The 16,620-nt window shown below is 45.8% G+C and overlaps 1 protein-coding gene across 2 annotated transcripts in view; it reads left to right on the top strand.

The window, feature by feature from the left end:
* Positions 1-4,741: 4,741 nt before the first annotated feature.
* NIPBL (NIPBL cohesin loading factor) overlaps positions 4,742-16,620 on the top strand; it is a 134,530-nt gene continuing 122,651 nt past the window's right edge. The window contains exon 1 of one of the 2 annotated variants that reach the window (XM_066602418.1): positions 4,742-5,255. The gene's annotated coding sequence lies outside the window, so the exon portion shown is untranslated. The remainder of the gene's footprint in view (positions 5,256-16,620) is intronic. The other variant, XM_066602417.1, reaches the window with a different exon arrangement.

The raw sequence follows: 16,620 nt of genomic DNA, 5'->3' as shown, positions 1-16,620 counted from the left end.
TATATGTTGGTGTTTTGTGAGGGGTATTCCCGGTTTATGCTTCCTCAGGGGGTACATAGTATATATGTTGGTGTTTGGAGGGGTATTCACGGTTTATGCTTCCTCAGGGGGTACATAGTATATATGTTGGTGTTTTGTGAGGGGTATTCCCGGTTTATGCTTCCTCAGGGGGTACATAGTATATATGTTGGTGTTTGGAGGGGTATTCACGGTTTATGCTTCCTCAGGGGGTACATAGTATATATGTTGGTGTTTTGTGAGGGGTATTCACGGTTTATTCTTCTTTTGGGGGTACATAGTATATATGTTGGTGTTTGTGAGGGGTATTCCCAGTTTATGCTTCCTCAGGGGGTACATAGTATATATGTTGGTGTTTTGTGAGGGGTATTCACGGTTTATGCTTCCTGTGGGGGTACATAGTATATATGTTGGTGTTTGTGAGGGGTATTCACGGTTTATGCTTCCTGTGGGGGTACATAGTATATATGTTGGTGTTTTGTGAGGGGTATTCCCGGTTTATGCTTCCTCAGGGGGTACATAGTATATATGTTGGTGTTTGTGAGGGGTATTCACGGTTTATGCTTCCTCAGGGGGTACATAGTATATATGTTGGTGTTTTGTGAGGGGTATTCACGGTTTATGCTTCCTCGGGGGGTACATAGTATATATGTTGGTGTTTTGTGAGGGGTATTCCCGTTTGTGCTTCCTCTGGGCGTACATAGTATATATGTTGGTGTTTTGTGAGGGGTATTCCCGTTTGTGCTTCCTCTGGGCGTACATAGTATATATGTTGGTGTTTTGTGAGGGGTATTCCCGTTTGTGCTTCCTCAGGGGGTACATAGTATATATGTTGGTGTTTGTGAGGGGTATTCCCGGTTTATGCTTCCTCAGGGGGTACATAGTATATATGTTGGTGTTTGTGAGGGGTATTCCCAGTTTATGCTTCCTCAGGGGGTACATAGTATATATGTTGGTGTTTTGTGAGGGGTATTCACGGTTTATGCTTCCTCAGGGGGTACATAGTATATATGTGGGTATTTTTGTGAGGGGTATTCCCGATTTATGCTTCCTCAGGGGGTACATAGTATATATGTTGGTGTTTGTGAGGGGTATTCACGGTTTATGCTTCCTGTGGGGGTACATAGTATATATGTTGGTGTTTGTGAGGGGTATTCACGGTTTATGCTTCCTCAGGGGGTACATAGTATATATGTTGGTGTTTTGTGAGGGGTATTCACGGTTTATTCTTCTTGTGGAGGTATATAGTATATATGTTGGTGTTTGTGAGGGGTATTCCCGGTTTATTCTTCTTGTGGGGGTACATAGTATATATGTTGGTGTTTGTGAGGGGTATTCCCAGTTTATGCTTCCTCAGGGGGTACATAGTATATATGTTGGTGTTTTGTGAGGGGTATTCACGGTTTATGCTTCCTGTGGGGGTACATAGTATATATGTTGGTGTTTGTGAGGGGTATTCACGGTTTATGCTTCCTGTGGGGGTACATAGTATATATGTTGGTGTTTTGTGAGGGGTATTCCCGGTTTATGCTTCCTCAGGGGGTACATAGTATATATGTTGGTGTTTGTGAGGGGTATTCACGGTTTATGCTTCCTCAGGGGGTACATAGTATATATGTTGGTGTTTTGTGAGGGGTATTCACGGTTTATGCTTCCTCGGGGGGTACATAGTATATATGTTGGTGTTTTGTGAGGGGTATTCCCGTTTGTGCTTCCTCTGGGCGTACATAGTATATATGTTGGTGTTTTGTGAGGGGTATTCCCGTTTGTGCTTCCTCTGGGCGTACATAGTATATATGTTGGTGTTTTGTGAGGGGTATTCCCGTTTGTGCTTCCTCAGGGGGTACATAGTATATATGTTGGTGTTTGTGAGGGGTATTCCCGGTTTATGCTTCCTCAGGGGGTACATAGTATATATGTTGGTGTTTGTGAGGGGTATTCCCAGTTTATGCTTCCTCAGGGGGTACATAGTATATATGTTGGTGTTTTGTGAGGGGTATTCACGGTTTATGCTTCCTCAGGGGGTACATAGTATATATGTGGGTATTTTTGTGAGGGGTATTCCCGATTTATGCTTCCTCAGGGGGTACATAGTATATATGTTGGTGTTTGTGAGGGGTATTCACGGTTTATGCTTCCTGTGGGGGTACATAGTATATATGTTGGTGTTTGTGAGGGGTATTCACGGTTTATGCTTCCTCAGGGGGTACATAGTATATATGTTGGTGTTTTGTGAGGGGTATTCCCGTTTGTGCTTCCTCTGGGCGTACATAGTATATATGTTGGTGTTTTGTGATGGGTATTTCGGGTTTATGCTTCTTGTGGGGGTACATACCGGTAGTATATATGTTGGTGTTTTGTGAGGGGTATTCCCGGTTTATGCTTCTTGTGGGGGTACATACCGGTAGTATATATGTTGGTGTTTTGTGAGGGGTATTCCCGGTTTATGCTTCTTGTGGGGGTACATACCGGTAGTATATATGTTGGTGTTTTGTGAGGGGTATTCCCGGTTTATGCTTCTTGTGGGGGTACATACCGGTAGTATATATGTTGGTGTTTTGTGAGGGGTATTCCCGGTTTATGCTTCCTCAGGGGGTACATAGTATATATGTTGGTGTTTTGTGATGGGTATTCATTGGTTTATGCTTCCTCAGGGGGTACATAGTATATATGTTGGTGTTTTGTGAGGGGTATTCCCGGTTTATGCTTCCTCAGGGGGTACATAGTATATATGTTGGTGTTTTGTGAGGGGTATTCCCGGTTTATGCTTCTTGTGGGGGTACATTGTATATATGTTGGTGTTTGTGAGGGGTATTCCCGGTTTATGCTTCCTCAGGGGGTACATAGTATATATGTTGGTGTTTTGTGAGGGGTATTCACGGTTTATGCTTCCTGTGGGGTACATAGTATATATGTTGGTGTTTGTGAGGGGTATTCCCGGTTTATTCTTCTTGTGGGGGTACATTGTATATATGTTGGTGCTTGTGAGGGGTATTCCCGGTTTATGCTTCCTGTGGGGGTACATAGTATATATGTTGGTGTTTTGTGAGGGGTATTCCCGGTTTATGCTTCCTCAGGGGGTACATAGTATATATGTTGGTGTTTGGAGGGGTATTCACGGTTTATGCTTCCTCAGGGGGTACATAGTATATATGTTGGTGTTTTGTGAGGGGTATTCCCGGTTTATGCTTCCTCAGGGGGTACATAGTATATATGTTGGTGTTTGGAGGGGTATTCACGGTTTATGCTTCCTCAGGGGGTACATAGTATATATGTTGGTGTTTTGTGAGGGGTATTCCCGGTTTATTCTTCTTTTGGGGGTACATAGTATATATGTTGGTGTTTGTGAGGGGTATTCCCAGTTTATGCTTCCTCAGGGGGTACATAGTATATATGTTGGTGTTTTGTGAGGGGTATTCACGGTTTATGCTTCCTGTGGGGGTACATAGTATATATGTTGGTGTTTGTGAGGGGTATTCACGGTTTATGCTTCCTGTGGGGGTACATAGTATATATGTTGGTGTTTTGTGAGGGGTATTCCCGGTTTATGCTTCCTCAGGGGGTACATAGTATATATGTTGGTGTTTGTGAGGGGTATTCACGGTTTATGCTTCCTCAGGGGGTACATAGTATATATGTTGGTGTTTTGTGAGGGGTATTCACGGTTTATGCTTCCTCGGGGGGTACATAGTATATATGTTGGTGTTTTGTGAGGGGTATTCCCGTTTGTGCTTCCTCTGGGCGTACATAGTATATATGTTGGTGTTTTGTGAGGGGTATTCCCGTTTGTGCTTCCTCAGGGGGTACATAGTATATATGTTGGTGTTTGTGAGGGGTATTCCCGGTTTATGCTTCCTCAGGGGGTACATAGTATATATGTTGGTGTTTGTGAGGGGTATTCCCAGTTTATGCTTCCTCAGGGGGTACATAGTATATATGTTGGTGTTTTGTGAGGGGTATTCACGGTTTATGCTTCCTCAGGGGGTACATAGTATATATGTGGGTATTTTTGTGAGGGGTATTCCCGATTTATGCTTCCTCAGGGGGTACATAGTATATATGTTGGTGTTTGTGAGGGGTATTCACGGTTTATGCTTCCTGTGGGGGTACATAGTATATATGTTGGTGTTTGTGAGGGGTATTCACGGTTTATGCTTCCTCAGGGGGTACATAGTATATATGTTGGTGTTTTGTGAGGGGTATTCACGGTTTATTCTTCTTGTGGAGGTATATAGTATATATGTTGGTGTTTGTGAGGGGTATTCCCGGTTTATTCTTCTTGTGGGGGTACATAGTATATATGTTGGTGTTTGTGAGGGGTATTCCTGGTTTATGCTTCCTCTGGGGGTACATAGTATATATGTGGGTATTTTTGTGAGGGGTATTCCCGATTTATGCTTCCTCAGGGGGTATATATATATATATATAAATGCTGGTGTTTTTGTGAGGGGTCTTACTGAACATCCCTCAAACCGTAGTGGCAGTAAATAAATTGAGGCCGTTGCCCCTAGCAACCAAGGTGTCTCGGCTTTGGCGGGTCCGGCACTCGGCGGTTGCTATGGGTAACGCCTCATGAGGTAATCAGTCTGCGTAGATGAGCGGCGCAGCGGGCCGCGTTTCCCACACCGGAAGTGCCCGTGTGGTGCCGTCGTTGCGCCCTCGGCGGCTCTGTGTCACACACACCGGAAGTGGCGCTGGCTGCGCGGCGGTTTGGCGCCGGTGGAGGGAGTCCTTCGTGCGGCTGCACTTCCGGTCGGCATTTTGTTCTGTGTGAGGGAGAAGCGGATCCCGATTATCCCGGAGCGGCCGCCGCGCATTGACCGGACTCCTCCCCTCAGCCCCCAGCGTCCTCCTCTCCCTCCGAGCCGCGGTCAGAGCCCGTGTTCCCGGGGCGGGGGAACAGCGACGCCCGGTGTGAGGACGCGCGGAGGGCTGCGGCCTGACGGGAAGCCAGTCGTGTCCGGACAGAGCGCCCGGGCCGGGAGCGTACGTGTGTGTGGCGGCTGCTCGGACTGTGCTATTTCCCCCTTCCCTCTGTTGGTTCCCGGCGGCGGCTGCAGGCGGGAGGGAGGGGGGCCGGCCGGGGGAAGGAGGAGGAGGAGAAGGGATCGGCTCCTTCCCCGCTCCCCCTCTCTCTCTCTACATGTCCGGATTATCCTCACCAGGCCCGGAGTGACGGAGGATCGGCTCCCCCCAGCGGCCCGGACTGGAGGCCGCAGTCACAGCCTGCCGCTCAGGTAAACACTCTGCTGGGGAGGCTGGGCTGAGCGCGGGCGCCGTGTCAGGCGGACAGGGGGCGCTCGGGCCTCGGCTAGGCCTCTGCGGCTGCTGCCCGGGACGGATTACGGGACAGGCTGCGGGGGCGGCTGCTGACAGGCCGAGGCCTGGGGCTCCGGGAGATAGAGGTGACCTCCAGCCGCTGGCCCCGCCGGGGCACAAACTTCTGTGCCGCTCCATAGTGTCGCCGAGCGCCGGCTGGAAGATGGAGAGCTGCCGCCGGTGCGGAGCTGTAATAATAGTATAATGTGCGGAGCTGTAATACTACCGGTGCGGGGCTGTAATATTATTGTAGTAGGGCCAGTAGTAGCAGAGCTGGACTGTAATAGTATGTGTGGAGCTATAATACTACCGGTGTGGGGCTGTAATATTATAGGAGGACCAGTAGTAGCAGAGCTGGACTGTAATAGTATAATGTGCAGAGCTGTAATATTATAATAGTAGGGCCACTAGTAGCAGAGCTGGACTGTAATAACAGTATAATGGGCAGAGCTATAATACTACCGGTGCAGGGTTGTAATATTATTATAGTAGAGCCGCTAGTAGCAGAGCTGGACTGTAATAACAGTATAATGTGCGGAGCTGTAATATTATTGTAGTAGGGCCAGTAGTAGCAGAGCTGGACTGTAATAGTATAATGTGTGGAGCTATAATACTACCGGTGTGGGGCTGTAATATTATAGGAGGACCAGTAGTAGCAGAGCTGGACTGTAATAGTATAATGTGCAGAGCTGTAATATTATAATAGTAGGGCCACTAGTAGCAGAGCTGGACTGTAATAACAGTATAATGGGCAGAGCTATAATACTACCGGTGCAGGGCTGTAATATTATTATAGTAGAGCCGCTAGTAGCAGAGCTGGACTGTAATAACAGTATAATGTGCGGAGCTGTAATATTATTGTAGTAGGGCCAGTAGTAGCAGAGCTGGACTGTAATAGTATGTGTGGAGCTATAATACTACCGGTGTGGGGCTGTAATATAGGAGGGCCAGTAGTAGCAGAGCTGGACTGTAATAGTATAATGTGCGGTGCAGGGCTGTAATATTATAGTAGGGCCAGTAGTAGCAGAGCTGGACTGTAATAGTATAATGTGCGGAGCTGTAATATAATAGTAGGGCTACTAGTAGCAGAGCTGGACTGTAATAACAGTATAATGTGCGGAGCTATAATACTACCCGTGCGGAGCTGTAATAATATTATAGTAGGTCAAGTAGCAGAGCTGGATTGTAAAAACTGTATAATGTGCGAAGCTGGGCTGTAATATTATAGTAGGGCCAGTAGTAGCAGAGCTGGACTGTAATAGCAGTATAATGTGAGGAGCTGTAATAGTATAATATGCGGAGCTGGGCTGTAATATTACAGTAGGGCCAGTAGTAGCGGAGCTGGACTGTAATAACAGTATAATGTGCCAAGGTGCACTGTAAGTAATCTGTATAATAGTAACACAGTGCCAAGGTGGACTGTAATAATATCATAGTATGGCCAGTAGTAGCAGAGCTGCACTGTAATAGCAATATAATGTGCGGGGCTGGGCTGTAATACTAACAGTGTCCAGCTGGACTGTAATAACATTATAATGTGCAGCGCTGCACTGTAATAGTAACATAGTGCGAAGCTGGACTGTAATCAGAATATAATGTGCCGAGCTGCTTTGTAAGTAATCTATATAATAGTAAGTGTCCAGCTGGACTGTAATAATATAATAAGGCGAGTAGAAGCGGAGCTGGTCTGTAATAAGTATAATGTGCCGAGCTGCACTGTATTAGTGACATAGTACTAAACTGGACTGTAATAAGAGTATGTGCCAAGCTGCACTGTAAGTAATCTATATAATACGAACAGTGTCCAGCTTGATTGTAATATTATAGTAGGGCCAGTAGTAGTGAGGCTGGACTGTAATAGTAAACTATATCATCGTAACATAGTGCCCATCTGAACTGTAATAATAAAGTTGTAGGGCCAGTAGTGCAGAGCTGGACTGTAAAAATAATCTGTAATATTATAGTAGGGCCACTAGTGCGGAGCTGGATTATAATAATATAGTAGGGCCACTAGTGCGGAGCTGGATTATAATAATATAGTAGGGCCACTAGTGCGGAGCTGGATTATAATAATATAGTAGGGCCACTAGTAGCAGAGCTGGACTGTAATATTATAGTAGGGCCACTAGTGTGGAAATGGATTAGAATAATATGGTAGGGCCACTAGTGCCGAGCTGGATTAGAATAATATGGTAGGGCCACTAGTGCCGAGCTGGATTAGAATAATATGGTAGGGCCACTAGTGCCGAGCTGGATTAGAATAATATGGTAGGATATTATAGTAGGGCCACTAGTGTGGAAATGGATTAGAATAATATGGTAGGGCCACTAGTGCCGAGCTGGATTAGAATAATATGGTAGGGCCACTAGTGCCGAGCTGGATTAGAATAACATGGTAGGGTCACTAGTGCCGAGCTGGATTAGAATAACATGGTAGGGCCACTAGTGCCGAGCTGGATTAGAATAATATGGTAGGGTCACTAGTGCCGAGCTGGATTAGAATAACATGGTAGGGCCACTAGTGCCGAGCTGGATTAGAATAACATGGTAGGGTCACTAGTGCCGAGCTGGGTTAGAATAACATGGTAGGGTCACTAGTGCCGAGCTGGATTAGAATAACATGGTAGGGTCACTAGTGCCGAGCTGGATTAGAATAACATGGTAGGGTCACTAGAGCCGAGCTGGATTAGAATAACATGGTAGGGTCACTAGTGCCGAGCTGGATTAGAATAACATGGTAGGGCCACTAGTGCCGAGCTGGATTAGAATAACATGGTAGGGCCACTAGTGCCGAGCTGGATTAGAATAATATGGTAGGGCCACTAGTGCCGAGCTGGATTAGAATAATATGGTAGGGCCACTAGTGCCGAGCTGGATTAGAATAATATGGTAGGGCCACTAGTGCCGAGCTGGATTAGAATAATAATAATATGGTTGGGCCACTAGTGCCGAGCTGGATTAGAATAATAATAATATGGTAGGGCCACTAGTGCCGAGCTGGATTAGAATAATAATAATATGGTAGGGCCACTAGTGCCGAGCTGGATTAGAATAATATGGTGGGGGCCACTAGTGCCGAGCTGGATTAGAACAATATGGTGGGGCCACCAGTGCCGAGTTGAACTGTAATGATCTTGTAGGCCCCAGCTGGATTATAATATAGTAGGGCCACTATTGCGGAGCTGAACTGTAATAATATAGTAGGGCAAGCTGGATCATAGTAATATAGTAGGGCCACTAGTGGGGAGCTGGATTATAATTATATAGTAGGGCCACTAGTGGGGAGCTGGATTATAATTATATAGTAGGGCCACTAGTAGCCGAGCTGGATTAGAATAATATGGTAGGGCCACTAGTAGCCGAGCTGGATTAGAATAATATGGTAGGGCCACTAGTAGCCGAGCTGGATTAGAATAACATGGTAGGGCCACTAGTGCCGAGCTGGATTAGAATAACATGGTAGGGCCACTAGTGCCGAGCTGGATTAGAATAACATGGTAGGGCCACTAGTGCCGAGCTGGATTAGAATAACATGGTAGGGCCACTAGTGCCGAGCTGGATTAGAATAACATGGTAGGGTCACTAGTGCCGAGCTGGATTAGAATAACATGGTAGGGCCACTAGTGCCGAGCTGGATTAGAATAACATGGTAGGGTCACTAGTGCCGAGCTGGATTAGAATAACATGGTAGGGCCACTAGTGCCGAGCTGGATTAGAATAACATGGTAGGGCCACTAGTGCCGAGCTGGATTAGAATAACATGGTAGGGCCACTAGTGCCGAGCTGGATTAGAATAACATGGTAGGGCCACTAGTGCCGAGCTGGATTAGAATAACATGGCAGGGCCACTAGTGCCGAGCTGGACTGTAATGATATTGTAGGGCCCAGCTGGATTATAATATAGTAGGGCCATTAGTGCGGAGGTGAACTGTAATAATATAGTAGGGCCAAGATGGATCATAGTAATATATATAGTATACTATAGTAGGGTCACTAGTTTGGAGCTGGATTATAGTAATCTAGTAGGGCCACTAGTAGCAGAGCTGGACTGTAATATTATGGTAGGGACACTAGTGCCGAGCTGGATTAGAACAACATGATGGGGCCACTAGTGCCGAGCTGGATTAGAACAATATGGTGGGGCCACTAGTGCCGAGCTGGATTAGAACAATATGGTGGGGCCACTAGTGCCGAGCTGGATTAGAACAATATGGTGGGGCCACTAGTGCCGAGCTGGATTAGAACAATATGGTGGGGCCACTAGTGCCGAGCTGGATTAGAACAATATGGTGGGGCCACTAGTGCCGAGCTGGATTAGAACAATGGTGGGGCCACTAGTGCCGAGCTGGATTAGAACAATATGGTGGGGCCACTAGTGCCGAGCTGGATTAGAACAATATGGTGGGGCCACTAGTGCCGAGCTGGATTAGAACAATATGGTGGGGCCACTAGTGCCGAGCTGGATTAGAACAATATGGTGGGGGCCACTAGTGCCGAGCTGGATTAGAACAATATGGTGGGGCCGCCAGTGCCGAGTTGAACTGTAATGATCTTGTAGGCCCCAGCTGGATTATAATATAGTAGGGCCACTATTGCGGAGCTGAACTGTAATAATATAGTAGGGCAAGCTGGATCATAGTAATATAGTAGGGTCACTAGTGGGGAGCTGGATTATAATTATATAGTAGGGCCACTAGTGGGGAGCTGGATTATAATTATATAGTAGGGCCACTAGTGTGGAGCTGGATTATAATTATATAGTAGGGCCACTAGTGTGGAGCTGGATTATAATTATATAGTAGGGCCACTAGTGTGGAGCTGGATTATAATTATATAGTAGGGCCACTAGTGCCGAGCTAGACTGTAATAATATTGTAGGGCCACTAGTGCCGAGCTGGACTGTAATAATATTGTAGGGCCACTAGTGCCGAGCTGGATTAGAATAATATGGTAGGGCCACTAGTGCCGAGCTGGATTAGAATAATATGGTAGGGCCACTAGTGCCGAGCTGGATTAGAATAATATGGTAGGGCCACTAGTGCCGAGCTGGATTAGAATAATATGGTAGGGCCACTAGTGCCGAGCTGGATTAGAATAATATGGTAGGGCCACTAGTGCCGAGCTGGATTAGAATAATATGGTAGGGCCACTAGTGCCGAGCTGGATTAGAATAACATGGTAGGGCCACTAGTGCCGAGCTGGATTAGAATAACATGGTAGGGCCACTAGTGCCGAGCTGGATTAGAATAACATGGTAGGGTCACTAGTGCCGAGCTGGATTAGAATAACATGGTAGGGTCACTAGTGCCGAGCTGGATTAGAATAACATGGTAGGGTCACTAGTGCCGAGCTGGATTAGAATAACATGGTAGGGTCACTAGTGCCGAGCTGGATTAGAATAACATGGTAGGGTCACTAGTGCCGAGCTGGATTAGAATAACATGGTAGGGTCACTAGTGCCGAGCTGGATTAGAATAACATGGTAGGGTCACTAGTGCCGAGCTGGATTAGAATAACATGGTAGGGTCACTAGTGCCGAGCTGGATTAGAATAACATGGTAGGGTCACTAGTGCCGAGCTGGGTTAGAATAACATGGTAGGGTCACTAGTGCCGAGCTGGGTTAGAATAACATGGTAGGGTCACTAGTGCCGAGCTGGGTTAGAATAACATGGTAGGGTCACTAGTGCCGAGCTGGATTAGAATAACATGGTAGGGTCACTAGTGCCGAGCTGGATTAGAATAACATGGTAGGGTCACTAGTGCCGAGCTGGATTAGAATAACATGGTAGGGTCACTAGAGCCGAGCTGGATTAGAATAACATGGTAGGGTCACTAGTGCCGAGCTGGATTAGAATAACATGGTAGGGCCACTAGTGCCGAGCTGGATTAGAATAACATGGTAGGGCCACTAGTGCCGAGCTGGATTAGAATAACATGGTAGGGCCACTAGTGCCGAGCTGGATTAGAATAATATGGTAGGGCCACTAGTGCCGAGCTGGATTAGAATAATATGGTAGGGCCACTAGTGCCGAGCTGGATTAGAATAATATGGTAGGGCCACTAGTGCCGAGCTGGATTAGAATAATATGGTAGGGCCACTAGTGCCGAGCTGGATTAGAATAATAATAATATGGTAGGGCCACTAGTGCCGAGCTGGATTAGAATAATATGGTGGGGGCCACTAGTGCCGAGCTGGATTAGAACAATATGGTGGGGCCACTAGTGCCGAGCTGGATTAGAACAATATGGTGGGGCCACCAGTGCCGAGTTGAACTGTAATGATCTTGTAGGCCCCAGCTGGATTATAATATAGTAGGGCCACTATTGCGGAGCTGAACTGTAATAATATAGTAGGGCAAGCTGGATCATAGTAATATAGTAGGGCCACTAGTGGGGAGCTGGATTATAATTATATAGTAGGGCCACTAGTGGGGAGCTGGATTATAATTATATAGTAGGGCCACTAGTGGGGAGCTGGATTATAATTATATAGTAGGGCCACTAGTAGCCGAGCTGGATTAGAATAATATGGTAGGGCCACTAGTAGCCGAGCTGGATTAGAATAATATGGTAGGGCCACTAGTAGCCGAGCTGGATTAGAATAATATGGTAGGGCCACTAGTAGCCGAGCTGGATTAGAATAATAATATGGTAGGGCCACTAGTGCCGAGCTGGATTAGAATAATAATATGGTAGGGCCACTGGTGCCGAGCTGGATTAGAATAATAATATGGTAGGGCCACTGGTGCCGAGCTGGATTAGAATAATAATATGGTAGGGCCACTGGTGCCGAGCTGGATTAGAATAATAATATGGTAGGGCCACTGGTGCCGAGCTGGATTAGAATAATAATATGGTAGGGCCACTGGTGCCGAGCTGGATTAGAATAATAATATGGTAGGGCCACTGGTGCCGAGCTGGATTAGAATAATAATATGGTAGGGCCACTGGTGCCGAGCTGGATTAGAATAATAATATGGTAGGGCCACTGGTGCCGAGCTGGATTAGAATAATAATATGGTAGGGCCACTGGTGCCGAGCTGGATTAGAATAATAATATGGTAGGGCCACTGGTGCCGAGCTGGATTAGAATAATAATATGGTAGGGCCACTGGTGCCGAGCTGGATTAGAATAATAATATGGTAGGGCCACTGGTGCCGAGCTGGATTAGAATAATAATATGGTAGGGCCACTGGTGCCGAGCTGGATTAGAATAATAATATGGTAGGGCCACTGGTGCCGAGCTGGATTAGAATAATAATATGGTAGGGCCACTGGTGCCGAGCTGGATTAGAATAATAATATGGTAGGGCCACTGGTGCCGAGCTGGATTAGAATAATAATATGGTAGGGCCACTGGTGCCGAGCTGGATTAGAATAATAATATGGTAGGGCCACTGGTGCCGAGCTGGATTAGAATAATAATATGGTAGGGCCACTGGTGCCGAGCTGGATTAGAATAATAATATGGTAGGGCCACTGGTGCCGAGCTGGATTAGAATAATAATATGGTAGGGCCACTGGTGCCGAGCTGGATTAGAATAATAATATGGTAGGGCCACTGGTGCCGAGCTGGATTAGAATAATAATATGGTAGGGCCACTGGTGCCGAGCTGGATTAGAATAATAATATGGTAGGGCCACTGGTGCCGAGCTGGATTAGAATAATAATATGGTAGGGCCACTGGTGCCGAGCTGGATTAGAATAATAATATGGTAGGGCCACTGGTGCCGAGCTGGATTAGAATAATAATATGGTAGGGCCACTGGTGCCGAGCTGGATTAGAATAATAATATGGTAGGGCCACTGGTGCCGAGCTGGATTAGAATAATAATATGGTAGGGCCACTGGTGCCGAGCTGGATTAGAATAATAATATGGTAGGGCCACTGGTGCCGAGCTGGATTAGAATAATAATATGGTAGGGCCACTGGTGCCGAGCTGGATTAGAATAATAATATGGTAGGGCCACTGGTGCCGAGCTGGATTAGAATAATAATATGGTAGGGCCACTGGTGCCGAGCTGGATTAGAATAATAATATGGTAGGGCCACTGGTGCCGAGCTGGATTAGAATAATAATATGGTAGGGCCACTGGTGCCGAGCTGGATTAGAATAATAATATGGTAGGGCCACTGGTGCCGAGCTGGATTAGAATAATAATATGGTAGGGCCACTGGTGCCGAGCTGGATTAGAATAATAATATGGTAGGGCCACTGGTGCCGAGCTGGATTAGAATAATAATATGGTAGGGCCACTGGTGCCGAGCTGGATTAGAATAATAATATGGTAGGGCCACTGGTGCCGAGCTGGATTAGAATAATAATATGGTAGGGCCACTGGTGCCGAGCTGGATTAGAATAATAATATGGTAGGGCCACTGGTGCCGAGCTGGATTAGAATAATAATATGGTAGGGCCACTGGTGCCGAGCTGGATTAGAATAATAATATGGTAGGGCCACTGGTGCCGAGCTGGATTAGAATAATAATATGGTAGGGCCACTGGTGCCGAGCTGGATTAGAATAATAATATGGTAGGGCCACTGGTGCCGAGCTGGATTAGAATAATAATATGGTAGGGCCACTGGTGCCGAGCTGGATTAGAATAATAATATGGTAGGGCCACTGGTGCCGAGCTGGATTAGAATAATAATATGGTAGGGCCACTGGTGCCGAGCTGGATTAGAATAATAATATGGTAGGGCCACTGGTGCCGAGCTGGATTAGAATAATAATATGGTAGGGCCACTGGTGCCGAGCTGGATTAGAATAATAATATGGTAGGGCCACTGGTGCCGAGCTGGATTAGAATAATAATATGGTAGGGCCACTGGTGCCGAGCTGGATTAGAATAATAATATGGTAGGGCCACTGGTGCCGAGCTGGATTAGAATAATAATATGGTAGGGCCACTGGTGCCGAGCTGGATTAGAATAATAATATGGTAGGGCCACTGGTGCCGAGCTGGATTAGAATAATAATATGGTAGGGCCACTGGTGCCGAGCTGGATTAGAATAATAATATGGTAGGGCCACTGGTGCCGAGCTGGATTAGAATAATAATATGGTAGGGCCACTGGTGCCGAGCTGGATTAGAATAATAATATGGTAGGGCCACTGGTGCCGAGCTGGATTAGAATAATAATATGGTAGGGCCACTGGTGCCGAGCTGGATTAGAATAATAATATGGTAGGGCCACTGGTGCCGAGCTGGATTAGAATAATAATATGGTAGGGCCACTGGTGCCGAGCTGGATTAGAATAATAATATGGTAGGGCCACTGGTGCCGAGCTGGATTAGAATAATAATATGGTAGGGCCACTGGTGCCGAGCTGGATTAGAATAATAATATGGTAGGGCCACTGGTGCCGAGCTGGATTAGAATAATAATATGGTAGGGCCACTGGTGCCGAGCTGGATTAGAATAATAATATGGTAGGGCCACTGGTGCCGAGCTGGATTAGAATAATAATATGGTAGGGCCACTGGTGCCGAGCTGGATTAGAATAATAATATGGTAGGGCCACTGGTGCCGAGCTGGATTAGAATAATAATATGGTAGGGCCACTAGTAGCCGAGCTGGATTAGAATAATATGGTAGGGCCACTAGTAGCCGAGCTGGATTAGAATAATATGGTAGGGCCACTATTGGTGAGTCAGACTGTAGTAATTATATAGTAGAGCCACATTATTCTTCATATGCTGCAGAGTAATGGCAGTAATCTGTATAATATGATAGAACTTGCTGTACTTTAATATCACTACTATACATCTGGGCTGTAATATATTACAAGTGTTGGACAGTAATAAGAGTATAATATGCACTGGATTATATTATAATACAGTATAGTGTAACAATACTACAGGATTTCTGATACCCAGGGTCTGTAGAACAATAGTACTATAGTACTAATCTATATAGAAGTAATACAGTGCCACCAGAGCAGAGCTGGACTGCAATATAAGTGCTAGACTATAATAAAAGTATAATGTGCGGTCCGCAGATGGACTGGACTGACATGCTATACAGATAAAACATGATTACTGATACACTGGACCTGCAGATAAGTAGTAATAACCTATGTAGTGACACTAGTGCAAAGTTGGACTGTAATAATATACTCTAATACTTGGCTACCTACACCCAGGACCTGAGAAGTAGTAGTTGCCTATTATAGTGCTGCTAGTGCAGAGCTGGACTGGAATAGTTCTGGACTCCAATGAGAGTAAGGCCGGTTCACACAGGCGAATTTGGATTACGGATTCCGCGATCGCTGTTCGTGGTAAAACGTATGCATTGAAAGGCATGCCTTTTCGCTTTTTCATTCAGAGTCGCGGACACGAATTGTGTGTTCTGCGAGCGGAAGAAAAACCGCAGCATGCTCTAATCTGCTGTGGAATATGAGTGGATGGCCTCTATTGATGTCAATGGAGGCTGTCTGACCCGCAGCCAGACGTAATTAACATTGCATATGGGCTGTGGGCACCATCACTATGCGATGTAGCGGGAAATTCAAATAAACAAAAAAAAGACTACTTCGCATGACCGCTATGACAGGCCACGGACAGTCGCAATAAAGAAATAGCAGGAACGCAGGGTTGCAAGCCAGGTTCACAGCCGGAATCCAATCCACCCGTGTGAGCCCGGTCCTAATTGTTTGCAACTTGACTGTAATAATCTGCTATAATGCTACATGATTGCTGATAACCCAGGACCTGCAGAATAATAGTAATAACCTTGATGGTAATATAGTGCTGCTAGTGCAGACCTAGACTGCAATAAGAATAGTAATAACCTATATGATAAAACTATTAATGCCACAAGTGCAGAGACCGACTATAATAACAATATAATATTGCCGTTAGTGCTCAACTGTAATACTGTTAAGCCACTAGTGTGGAGCTGCACTGCAATAAGGATATACTACAATAATACCAAATAATACCTAATAACCACCTCTGTGAAGTCAGCACCCCATCTTTCAAAAAAGTTAATTTTTTTCATAAATTCTGGATGCACCCCAAAGAGTTCTAGAGTTCCCAATTAATTTAAAAAATAGTTCTAGCGAATTAGGCAGAAAAATCAACAAATGTATCTCTGCGGTGCTAACTTCCAAAAATGATATTACTAAATCAGCGAAAACTTTGTAAATATGGGTTCTAGAGCTTCGAGCAGTAAGAGTTTTTTTCAGAACTCTTGAGCTGCTACCCAGAACTCTTATAAAATTGCTGGTTTCCCCAAAAAGTTTTTACACATAATAAGGGCTCAGTCACACGG

The sequence above is a fragment of the Eleutherodactylus coqui genome, chromosome 5 (assembly GCF_035609145.1).
Source record: "Eleutherodactylus coqui strain aEleCoq1 chromosome 5, aEleCoq1.hap1, whole genome shotgun sequence".
Taxonomy (NCBI): domain Eukaryota; kingdom Metazoa; phylum Chordata; class Amphibia; order Anura; family Eleutherodactylidae; genus Eleutherodactylus; species Eleutherodactylus coqui.
The sequence above is the reverse complement of the archived record's forward strand: the minus strand, read 5'-3'. Positions and strand labels throughout refer to the sequence as shown.